Genomic DNA, 11,871 nt, shown 5'->3' on the forward strand with positions numbered 1-11,871 from the left:
ATATAAATCTGCTGTTTAGTCTGTTTCCCACTCCATTAGTAGGCATTCCAGTATCCGAGATTTTTTAATAAAGAAATTCTCCGTATATTCCCCAATAGAACCCTGGCACAAAATGACAACTCGTGTTTAACTTGGGATTGCTCCATCGTCCGAGCTCCAATGAGGATGAAAATCGCTGTGGGGTTTGTCCACATGCTGATCATCTTGAAAATCTTAGTTTTATCGTGCGCGTTACGTATGAGTGAGTTTTGTGTTGTTTTGTAATCTTTTCAAGCCTTGTAATGTATGTAGAATACTTTAAAACTTAAAAAAACGTAATGTTGGGTGAAAGGTAGTCACTGGTGGTTACTTTAAAGTGCGTAGTTACTTCACTCGGGTTAGCGATTTTCAGCTCTAGAGCAGTTTTCTGATGGCTGTGTCATCAGCTCAAAAGTATAACCCACTTCAAAGTCCCAACTCCACCTTAAGTATTGTTGCATCATTGTGGCACCTCCACTTTAGTTGTTTACCTTTATAAGTTGTTAACTTGATGTTTTAACCAACTTGAGATAGTCACTTACCTATGCATATACACCATTGCATCAAGAAGTGTGCAGTAGGTGAAGCATATTTGCTCACCACAAAGCATACAAAGATCACTGAGATCCAATAAGATCTGAAGTTACTCTCATTACATGTACAAACGTGCAGCTAGAAGCAACTGCAGTTTCAAGATAGTCCAGATTGCTAGATGGCTTCCTGATTCAATTGTGCCATTTTCCCCTTTAAAATGTATGGGGAGCCCTGGAGAAAAAATGTACCTTTTTTCAGTTTTTAAGCACTGTGCATGACAAAGTAGCTAATTCCAACCCAACAAACTATATATTTCTGAGATCAGCAATCAATACTCTTATCTATTGAGCATATAAAAAGCCTATATTTACAAAATTTAAAAATCGGGCTGGAATGCCTACCATTAGAGCAATGTATATGATCCATTAGGTTTCATTGCGTTATAGCAATTCACAGATCTGTTTGTTTTGAACTGCCTCTACTGTTTGTGGGTTAGTCTTGGGTGAGGATATGGCCCAATTATTCTACCTCTGGTCCTCCCTCATAAAATAACACTTGCTAGGCTTTAGCTTCAAGCCTGCTTGCTTTATTCTCTGGATTACCAGCTTAAGCTGTTCTAAGTGCTCTGGTGAAGTTCTAGACTCTAGAGTATATGTGACCGTATCAGCAAAAAAATCTTTGTTCCGTTTCTGCAGCTCCAACGGTATCCATGTCATGTGCTTTTGTTTACAATTCGGTAAACGTAAACAAGATTGTCATCGTTTCTTCTACCAAACCGCCTTCATATCCATATGCGCAAGTATCTACAGGGCTAATACTATACCTTGGCTGATGTGCTGATCTATGGTGAACGTTTTAAGCCAAATTTCAACGTTGTAGACTAATTCAAACGGAAGTTATGGCTACGAATGTAAGCACCTGTAGTTTATTTTCAGTATAGCCACTGTACAAATCGATTACCTTGCTCTTCCTACTGTCTAACGCTATAATTCCAAAACCACATGCCACAGAAGGCTGAAACTTTGGTGGTCCATTCCTTGGACACTGCTGATAGTGCTGAGTAAATAAAAATTTTTTTATTAAATGTGCGAACAAGTCGGGTTTTTGCTGAGACGGTCACATATTAATGCATTGCAATGTACAGAGACAAATCTACAGGGCTCAGACTCATTAGCCCACTCTGCATTAGTCTCTGGAAAACTGGTCAGCCTGAACAGCATCACCCTAAACTGGAACAGTCCATGTGGTGTGACAAATGTAGTCAGTCAGAGCTCTCAACTCTCACGCATTCCGCGTGAGTCTCACGCATTGAAGCAAAATCTCACTCTCTCACTCACAACACCTCTAAACTCACGCATTAATCTATCTGTCTCAAAGTATAAATCTCGAACTAAAGCAGCCATTTCTTAGCATCACGTGATCACTCGTAAGGGTGCGCTTAATGCAACTTGTATTCATGAGTGTTACACATATGTTAGGATTGTTCAGCGACCTTCCAACCATCAATAGAAGCCATGTAAACAGAAAGTCTTCCTTAGCCATTATTGAACTCATTGTGCACATCTAATAGCTAGCTAATTAACTGACTTCACATTATTTTTAGCATGCAATTATTATATACTAAGTCATTTCCATGTTGTATAGTTATTGCATTTATTCAGTTCATAATAAAAAAAACAGAGCCTTGTCATATATGCAGTCCTGCAGCAGCAGTGCTCAAATCTGCGAAGAAAGCAACATCAGAATATAACAGGGCACACAGCAGCTAACAATGAATTATATAATAGCTGTATACAATATGCAATATAATCTCTTTCTGTATGTGATTAATATCTGTATGATTTTTGTCCAAAATTCATGAATTTTTGATCAAAATTGCATCTGAAAATGTCTTGGGTTGCAACATACCCCCAGACTAGAGGCGAAATCCTTTGTATTTAGGAGTGTGATTCACACACTGCAGATGTCTCCTGCCCTCTGCATAATCTCACTCATTTTCATACCAATCTCACTCATTTTCACTTATGTTCTCACTCAAAGTGATTTCCACCAGTTGAGAGCTCTGTAGTCTTCACTTTTGAGTTTAGATGTAACCCTAATCTGCCAGTATCCACTGGCCAGGTCTAGTGTTGTGAAGTATTTTGTTCTAGTAAACTGTCTATTCATAGCAGCAGGAAGGTATCTTTCCTGGTGACCTTGTTGAACTTCTTATAGTCCACACTGAATCTTAAGCTCCCATCCTTCTTTTGTACCACCACCACTGGGCTGGACTAGGGGCTGCTTGATGGTTCTGTGACCCCAGCCTCCTATACATGCTATTCAATTAATGTCTTATACGTACTTTTTGCCATACTGCAAGTGGCATACGATGAGCAGCAGCTCGTTGAGGTGCTTCTTCCCCGGTGTGTATCTCCATTTCAATGCAATCAGTTTCATCTCTCTGTCCGCCACATGGTGGCTGGTTATTAGGTTCTTGTGCTTGTTTTACAACCAGAAGCTTGCTGGAGCTTGAAGATGACCACTGACTGACCCACAGGGTCACCCAGAGAAATTAAGGGGCCCAGGGCAAGGAGGGTTTCAGTCTGATTAACAACTTCAGCCTAGCTGTAAGTTGAAGACCAAAAAAGAAGTCATTATGTGCTGACAATGACAATAGCTGCTCCTCATAAACTATATTTCCTATAAGCTTGCTACACTGCTCCTCTGAAGAATACTGTGATTGCTCTATTCGAATATATCATTGCATTTGTATAAGTAATATATAACCATTTTATTAAGTGCCTTGTAATTTATTTTCCCCAGCTATGCTTGCTGTACAAATCGATCTTTATGTTGTTGTAACTTTGCATGGTTGTAACGTTGTAACTCCAAACGTTATTGGCATATCAGACTAAAACTTTACCATGACATACACTATAGGCTAAGGAGACTGACTAAAGATATTTGATGAGTATTCAAAAATGCATTGGGTTATTGCAGATCTGGTCATGCTGTAGCATTACCACTATTATTTTGTTACTTTTTGAACAGTTGAAACTACACAGGTACAAATTACTATATAGTTGCGAGGGATGTAATGCATTTTATTTCTTAAGTTACAAAAGTAACTAGTTACACTCCTGATACTTAGCTATATGCAGCTTTTAGGGCAAACCTTTGGAGCTGCATGGATATAGCAATTGTTATGACACTCACAGAATAATTATTTTACTGTGACATAAATTCCATGGTATAGTAGTATGCTTAGCCTAGTTATTGTTGTAATATGTACATTACTTTTCAAGTTGGTTCAGTCGGTGGATGACGGTAATTGAAAACTGTCCCTGGCTTGGTGAAAAATATCCGCTATGTATATTGTACATGCCTTTATAGTTATTGTGCATGACTTTGTTGAAAATGCTATACTATGTTTACCAGACCCTTTTCTTTCCCGCCCCCACACAAAAGAAAGAAAAGGGTCTGGCTACGCGAGACTAACTAACAATCCAGGCATGAAGTTTTCTGTGTTTCCCGGTTCCCTTGTGATAGAACAATCTTTTGTTAAAACATTTAACCAACCACTAAGTCTGAATTTGACGATTTTCATAGTACAAACAATTTTTTTTAAAAAGCTCCCATATCCAATCTTTGTAAACTACAATAAATTACTAGAATAAGCGGAGTTTATTGAAAAGCGCCTCTATCATAATTTTGCTAATAGTTTTGACAGATCTGGCCAGGCATCTACTCATCATCGGGTGTCTTCTGAGGTGTCTTCTCCATCTCTACAGGTTAGCAGTAGCGTACTGTGATTAATATTTGTGTGTCAAAATGTTTTACGACTAATTTTCGCGCATTTAGTCGTACTTGCCTTTCTGTGGGTCCGGACATGATGTAGCTATTAAACTCTGCCCGCAGCTATACGTTTTATGTTCGACTCAATGTTACTAGTATGTCCACCGTTTGTTACTAAAGTTTAAGTGACGGGTGAGGCGAGGGATATGTCGCATTCCATCCACAAGTAGGGCCGGCGTTTCCCGAGGCGTTTCCGTACTTATTGTTGACGCTTTACAGCAAGGGCGGATTTAGGAGGGTGCTTGGGGGGCTGAAGTACCCCCCCTCCAAACTTTTACAATGAGCAAGCTAGGAAGCTTCTAGAAGCTGTAGTACAGGTGCAGTTACATTTTATACACATGTATGGGCAATGAAAAGATGGAAAGAGCAAGGGGAATAGCTAATCTTATCCAAGAATTACTAAGAAGAGTTTAAAATGATACTTTTGGAGTAAGTCTACCTTTGAAGCTGCTAAATCCGAAATACTGTAATAGAACAGTCAACTACTCTAATAGAACATGCATCATTAAAACTATAATTTCCAAGAAGTTACCAGAGTGTAAGCTGAAATTAAACCTATTCTTCTAGACCTGTGCACTGCTACCCTCACCATTGTACCAAACATCCTACCATATACCAATCACTTTAGGTAAAAGATTTATACCTTTAATGTACTAGATTGTATAAAACATTATTAATTGAAAATCTATTCTGAAAATAACCTTTTCTGTCAAATAGTTTAAGTTTTTTAGGCTCTGTTACAAACTTGATTGTTGGGTTGAAATGTTTCTCTTGCAAGTAAAACAATAGTCTTATATAATAATAGTGAATTTCTTAACATTTATAAAGTTCACAAGGCTGCAACATCTGAGAGCTGTTCGTTTTTGTTTCCCTTATTTGATCAAATCCCATGCTACATTTGTCTAAATCTAGCAGCTTCTGGAGTTTGCACTATCGAAGCTCAACTTTAAGCCGGTTCAAATGATACTGCAGCGTTTACGTTGTCATGATCATTGTGTGGTAAAAAGGGGTTAGTTGTGGCCAAAAACTGGTTGTATTTGTAGACTAGTTGATGGATGGATCCATCATTTTAAAAGTTAGATTGAAATAGCAACCTACACCACAGAACAGTGGCTATATATGAAGTAGATCCAATCCTGTGTGTTAAATATTCTCCTTGGCCTTACCTATGCACTCTTCATTCTCTTTGGCAAGCCACTATTATACATTTTCTTAAAATCCAATAACAAGAAACAGTGTATAGTTCTGTTTTTTAATTAAAATTACTTCCAACTGAACTCATTCATACTGTACCCACGTTTGGTTAAAAATGGCTTCTAGATTCAATCTTGTGATAGCCATTTTCCGGAGGTCCGGGAGTATATATGCCACCAGATCTAGAGCCCCCCTAGCTGGAGAATTCTATACAGCTGAGTGCACATGTACTCCCACACACTGGTAAGTCAGTCTACTTGACCTCTCCACTCACACTTACCCTCTCTACTGTTTGGACAGCTAGTGTAGTTTGAGCCATGAGACTGTAAATTATGCTATACTTCAAAACACTAAATTTGATCATGTGCAGCTGATACCCATACATTTCCACTACTAGTTCTTTAAGATGTTAGTCTAAGATTGAATTTTAGCTAGATGGCTGCACCCTTTAGTTATTATTGACAAGCTGCAGGGGAATAATGGTATCACATTAACAAAGTGACATCATTTTTCACTCAAAATTACTATCTAAATAGGCCAAATTTGCAAAATTTTCCTGTGGGGGGCATGCCCCCAGACCCCCCTAGATAGAGCATGCTTCGCACACTGAGTGTGCTTCACACACTAGTTGTATTAACTTTCTTGCCACATATAAAAATTTCCATGTTAGCACCCCCCCCTTCTGAAATCCTAGATCCGCCCCTGTTACAGTGCCCAGCTAGGTGGCCAGCACTGAAGGTCTGACAGCAACATGTGTGAGGCTTGCCTTCCTCTCATTGTGGTTAGTTGACTATAAATAATTAAATTTGCACTCAGGTAGCAGCATCGTTGGTGCTAAATAGTAGCAAATCAGGCTATAGAGGTTATCCATTTGATGTCACATGATATAAGTAACTCATTTGGTGTAGCAATTCCCCCCAAGTCATTCTTTAATTGTGCAAAAAGTTTCACTTGGTCCCATTGATTTTTGCCTCAAAAAACATGGTGTCTAGTAACTGTTACTAACTGAAAATAACAAAAACGGATAAACCTCTATTGGTGATATAACCTAAGGCCAACATTTCTTAATACATTTTTCCTGTCACCTTCCCACGTACAGTTTTAAATTTTGTCGCCCGCATTGGTAATTATTAGGATTTATAAATAATTAGAAACATGGAAATTATTTGTAATTTGTGTGCATCCAGCATTTGTCCCAGCATACGTATATCTCAGCACACAAATGTGATTGTTTATTGGAGTTTTGCAGGTTGTTTGACCCTACAGATCAGGGGCGGATCCAGACTATTAAAAAGTGGGGTTCCATTTTGGAATTGCAACTTCTGCCTAGCTGTAAGTTGAAGACCAAAAAAAAAAAAAAAAAGGTCAACAGCTGCCCCCTCACCATAGATACCCTTACCAATTATATTTCCTTATTTATATCTAGATACATAACTTGCTACACTGCTCCTCAAAAGACTACTGTGACTGCTCTATTAGAGTATATCGATTTGACTGCTCTATTAGAGTATCTCGAGTAAGAGAGGCTCTTTCAAAAGGGGGTTCCTTGGAACCCCCCCTGGATCCGCCCTTGCAGATGATTCATTTTACTTCACTGAGGCAGCCAGCTGGCTATCTGATGCTTGTTTTTGCAGTATTTTGATGATTTAAAAAAAAAGTTTATTAATAATAACTGCCCGCCCGCACTAGTTGATTGTTCTGTTGGGGACAGGAAACAACTAATTAATAAATGTTGGCCTAAATATTTCTAAGGGGGAGAGGGGTTTCAAGGTTGAACAGTGTTGTAATAATTTGAAAAAATTCTATTACATAACATGGAGGTCTAAATTACAATGCTAAAATAATACCTGTCAAAAAAATTTTTCAAATTGAAATATTTATGCTATACGGTACATTGTGAATGGTAACATGTAAAGGTGGTAAAGTGCTTGGTGAGTAGTAACATGTGAAGTGCTAGCCTACTTTGCAGTTTGAGAAAATGCCAAAAGTAAATTTACGTAGCTGGGGCTTCTGCAAAATGAGTATGTAAAAGTATATGTACCTGGCAGAACATTGCACTGATCCATTGAGTTGTGGTCCAGTAGAGACTAATAACATTCTGTTTACTTTCCTGCTGACAGTAGCAAACTACTTGAAGATTAAGCATGGATTGTCATGTAAGATGCAACGTTTAATCTATCTGCTTTAACCGCCCTTGCAGTCCAAAACAAGCATACTTCGTGGCCTCTCTATAGTGACCATGTTAACTACAGTGGAACCTCTCTTATCCAGGTGGCCTGGTACATACTACTGTGTGTATTGCAGAAATGTATGGAGTAACATACTACATGTTTAATATGCTGTACAAGTACAATGCTTAGTTCCCAATATGTCACATTAGTTGTCCTGCATGTAAAGCAGGTACCAATGCTTTTGTTTGTTCTTTACAGCATGTTGAAGTCACTGGTAGGGAAGACTCACTGAATAATTGATCTTTATTCTTGTCAAAACCACAACAAACAAACCCCCAACAAACAAACAACTTCGGTTTTTGATGGCATAAGAAAACTTCATGCTCTTTAAAAAAGTGACATCATCATGCATACTACATAGCTACATGAACAGTGCTGGTGTTTAATGCTTGGTCTGGCTTTAAAATGTGGAGATGGTCCTGCACATAGGGCAAGTACCAATGCTAGTACAAGTACAATGGAACCTCTCTATTTTTTTAGCTTCGTCTTGTCGAAGGTTGTCATATACGTTGGGTTTGTCAGCCATTTTTTCTCCTTTCATAATTCTTTGTGAGAATGATGCAACCAAAACGTAACGACAATTACGGATATTTGGAAATGTATTAACCAGACTTGGGACAATATGTGGCAAAGCTGGACAAGAATGCAGACTTGTTGTGACCAAATTTTTGTCCTTATTATGGAGGTTTTTTCTATTGTGTCCTTAAATTGTTCCACTGTAATGTTATTGCTATCAGTTAGTGCTATGTGGTTTAGTGGGCAGAGGGGAAGTCACTACAGAACATTCATGGTCACTTCCCTTGGATGTAAAATTCCATTATCACCTAGCAACCAAGTGGTAGTTATTATTAGTAGAATACACAAGCCACCTGATAGATAAATAGCAACCTTTAGGCTCCCTCCTTGTGCTTTCATATAAACTGAACTTCATTATGGTCAGTCAATAAACTACAAGATGGAGGTGTCTGAGGTCTGTATAAGGGAGGTTCCACTATAGGTCCCAAACACAGCTAAGAGTATGTCAACTTGTTTCACAGGCTAGACAGACCCACCATTTGCAGATGAAAATATAAAATTGAGAGATCAAGCTAAAATCTCTGTGCACAAGCCTTGTATTCTTTGTTGTTCACCTGCAAGCAGTTTCTCAATTCCTACAGATTAATATCTACAACTCGAGCTACAAATGAGCCTTTGTTTCATCATTCATGACCACACCCCTTACACATTTTTACGCTACTTTTGTGCTGGTATCTGTTAATTTTATATGCTGACCTATACTCTATACTCTTGAGATCATTTATTAGCATCATTGTTTTTTTTCCTTCTTTTTGTAAATTAAGCACAGTAATTAATATAAAATCTACTATATGCATTAATTTTACAACAGTATCATTAAGTAACTAATCAGTTTTACGCCTCTTTGCTCTGTTTGCAAGAATGCCACCATTCCGCCACCATGATGCTTTGCGTTGCCTGCATATAGAATCATGTGCATAGTAAAACAACAATTTAAATAGGGTTGTAGGAAATACGCTCAAATTTTTACTATTATTCTATTCCAGTCAAGTTGTCTATTATTCCCTAAATTATATTCTATTTTCATAGCCATTTCTTTTGTAACCAAAATGTTGAGAAAATTGCTTTGCAAGGAAGTTTATCAGAATGCTTAGTGACTAATGCAGTAAAAGAGTACTTGGTATTTTCCTCTGATCATTCTATTAGAGTAAATGACTGCTCTATTATAGTATACCTGAGTAACTTAACTCTTATCATTATTTCTAAAATAATTTGTTCATAATTCCCACATCCTTAACTATACATACGTGTGTATGTTCTCTTTCTCCTTTCATATACAGCCAATTTACTGAGTTTCTGTTGGTGCTTTATGATATCTACAGTAGGATTCCATTTATCTGACGATTTGAAATAGGTGGACTTGCAGGCGTCATTCTTTTTCTCCACAGCTGTAAATTTAAGAATATCAATGAGTAGCATGCATGTGATTCAACTTACCTTGACAACTGAATTGTTTTATGTTTCCATATTTTTTAATAAAGAATCCCACATGGTATGATAAAATGTGCATATAAGGAGTGACGTACTTAGGACGGTAGCTAGTTCATATGTAATCCCTTCAAGTCGGTATACGATTTAACCCACGCATTCACCTGTAAGTATAGCACATGTTACTATGCTTAACATAAAATAGTATACATCTTAGGAATGTAAAAATTGATTTTGTATGCTTGGGCAGAAAATGCAATAATTATTATTCTTGTGTTGTAATAACAGATACGCTACTACAGGGATAATAACAATTAAATTTTCTATTGGATACTCTAATAGAGCAGTCATTACTCATAAAAAAATTTAATTCTCAATTGCTAACCATTTTTCCATGCAACTAAATTATATATCTTGCCTTAATTGATTAATCTATAATTATCCTTGCTTCAAAGCCCCATCAACAATTTGTTGAAAAGCATAAATTCTGAGGGTGAATTATATTTTGAAAATATGTGGAATAGAACAGTGATGTAATTTTTTTTGCACAGTCCCTACAAGCTCTTCTGTCATGTACTTACCATATTCTGTAGCTTTTCATAGCCAAAAAGTGGGTTAAATGGGTTCCTTGCAGAAATGATGTCGTATATGTCTCTAAAATCCTGAATAATGTGTATTTTATTATTACAGTCATGCACTTGTGTATATACACATGATTACCTCCCATAATTTTTGTACATCTTTTGCCTTTTCAGATGCTGACACAGCAAAATCTTTGATGGAAAGAATTTCATTAAATTCTTTTTTTGATACCCGACTAATGAAGTAAAAGAATAAGATGTATTTCCAGAAGATGATTCATCTTTTGGCGTCCAAACGTGGAATGGAACACCACATCTCCTTATATTGTGAATAACAGAATTTAACATTGGTCCCTGTAAAACTTTTCACTTTGTACCCACTGTGTGTTTGTCATTGGCAACTGCAGTTGCAATCAAGTTCTGAAGCAACACATCTGTTATTCTCAAAAGTAAATGTAGTTCGTCGGGAAGTATGTGGTCAGTTTCTATGTTTAATAATGGCAAGCACTTGCAGGAGTATTTCTTGTCCTTGTAGTCTCTGTGTATGGATGCAAGTGTTCTCTTTTTGTTTGTCAAGTATTCTTCGTCTGGTACACTTACATCCCATCTATATAGGTGATAGTTAGCTTAACGAAATTTAATTTCAGTATGTGTATACCTGTCTTGCTATGTGTTTAATTTTGATTGTGAATATTGTCTGATAGAAATGTTTTTCAGAAAATATTTGATAGAAAATTTCAGGCCCTGACACACACACACACACACACACACACACACACACACACACACACACACACACACACACACACACACACACACACAAAACTGTACTACGCACGCGCACGCACACACACACACACACAAAACTGTACTACGCACGCGCACACACACACACACACACACACACACACACACTTAACACACACACACACACACACTTAACACAAGTGCAAAATCCAAGCAATCAACTTTCAGCCACCTCATGCTACACTTTCCAGTACTAGTATGGGATCTAGAGCTGGGAGATAATCCAGATACCTAAATCACCTATCGTAAAGTAGACAATGATTTTCATTATCGAGATAATAGTAAATCTACGTAATCTAGTGTATATCAACCACAGTGAGATGAAAACCATTGGAAAGGTTTCGAATTAAATGAGGAACAGGTAAAATTTCTGACTTGAAAGGACTTTATGTCAACAAATATGTAAAATTTGTGCTTACAATATTACATTGTTATCGAGATAATATCGATTATCAAGATAAAATGGTTGTCACTTATCGAGATATAGGTTTTACTATTATTGCACAGTCTTAATAGGATCACCTGATCCTCACTGAAAAGATACAGAAAATATTATCACTGTACAATAAACAGTCCAATATATACAATTCAGTCATATAAATTCCACCCATAATATTCCACTTACTTTACACAAGTGCAGAATCCAGCCAGTAAAATTTCAGCCACCT

The 11,871-nt window shown here is 37.3% G+C and overlaps 2 long non-coding RNA genes across 14 annotated transcripts in view; one reads left to right on the forward strand and one right to left on the reverse strand.

Moving 5' to 3' along the window:
• The first annotated feature begins 4,100 nt into the window (after positions 1–4,100).
• LOC136255914 (uncharacterized) lies at positions 4,101–10,813 on the forward strand. Its single transcript, XR_010701204.1, has 2 exons — positions 4,101–4,322; positions 10,571–10,813. It is a non-coding gene; the product is annotated as an uncharacterized lncRNA (long non-coding RNA).
• LOC136255818 (uncharacterized) overlaps positions 9,110–11,871 on the reverse strand; it is a 9,965-nt gene continuing 7,203 nt past the window's right edge. For 7 of the 13 annotated variants that reach the window (XR_010701144.1, XR_010701148.1, XR_010701128.1 and 4 more), the window contains 6 exons: positions 11,829–11,871; positions 10,536–11,003; positions 10,397–10,477; positions 9,825–9,979; positions 9,635–9,775; positions 9,110–9,284 (listed from right to left, as the gene is read on the reverse strand). The exon at positions 11,829–11,871 is cut by the window's right edge and continues 53 nt beyond it. This is a non-coding gene — a long non-coding RNA (uncharacterized lncRNA). Of the gene's footprint in view, positions 9,285–9,634; positions 9,776–9,824; positions 9,980–10,396; positions 10,478–10,535; positions 11,004–11,334; positions 11,444–11,828 lie in introns of all 13 variants that reach the window. The other 6 variants (XR_010701136.1, XR_010701117.1, XR_010701123.1 and 3 more) reach the window with 4 other exon arrangements.

This window comes from Dysidea avara, chromosome 1 (assembly GCF_963678975.1).
Source record: "Dysidea avara chromosome 1, odDysAvar1.4, whole genome shotgun sequence".
Classification (NCBI taxonomy): Eukaryota; Metazoa; Porifera; class Demospongiae; order Dictyoceratida; family Dysideidae; genus Dysidea; species Dysidea avara.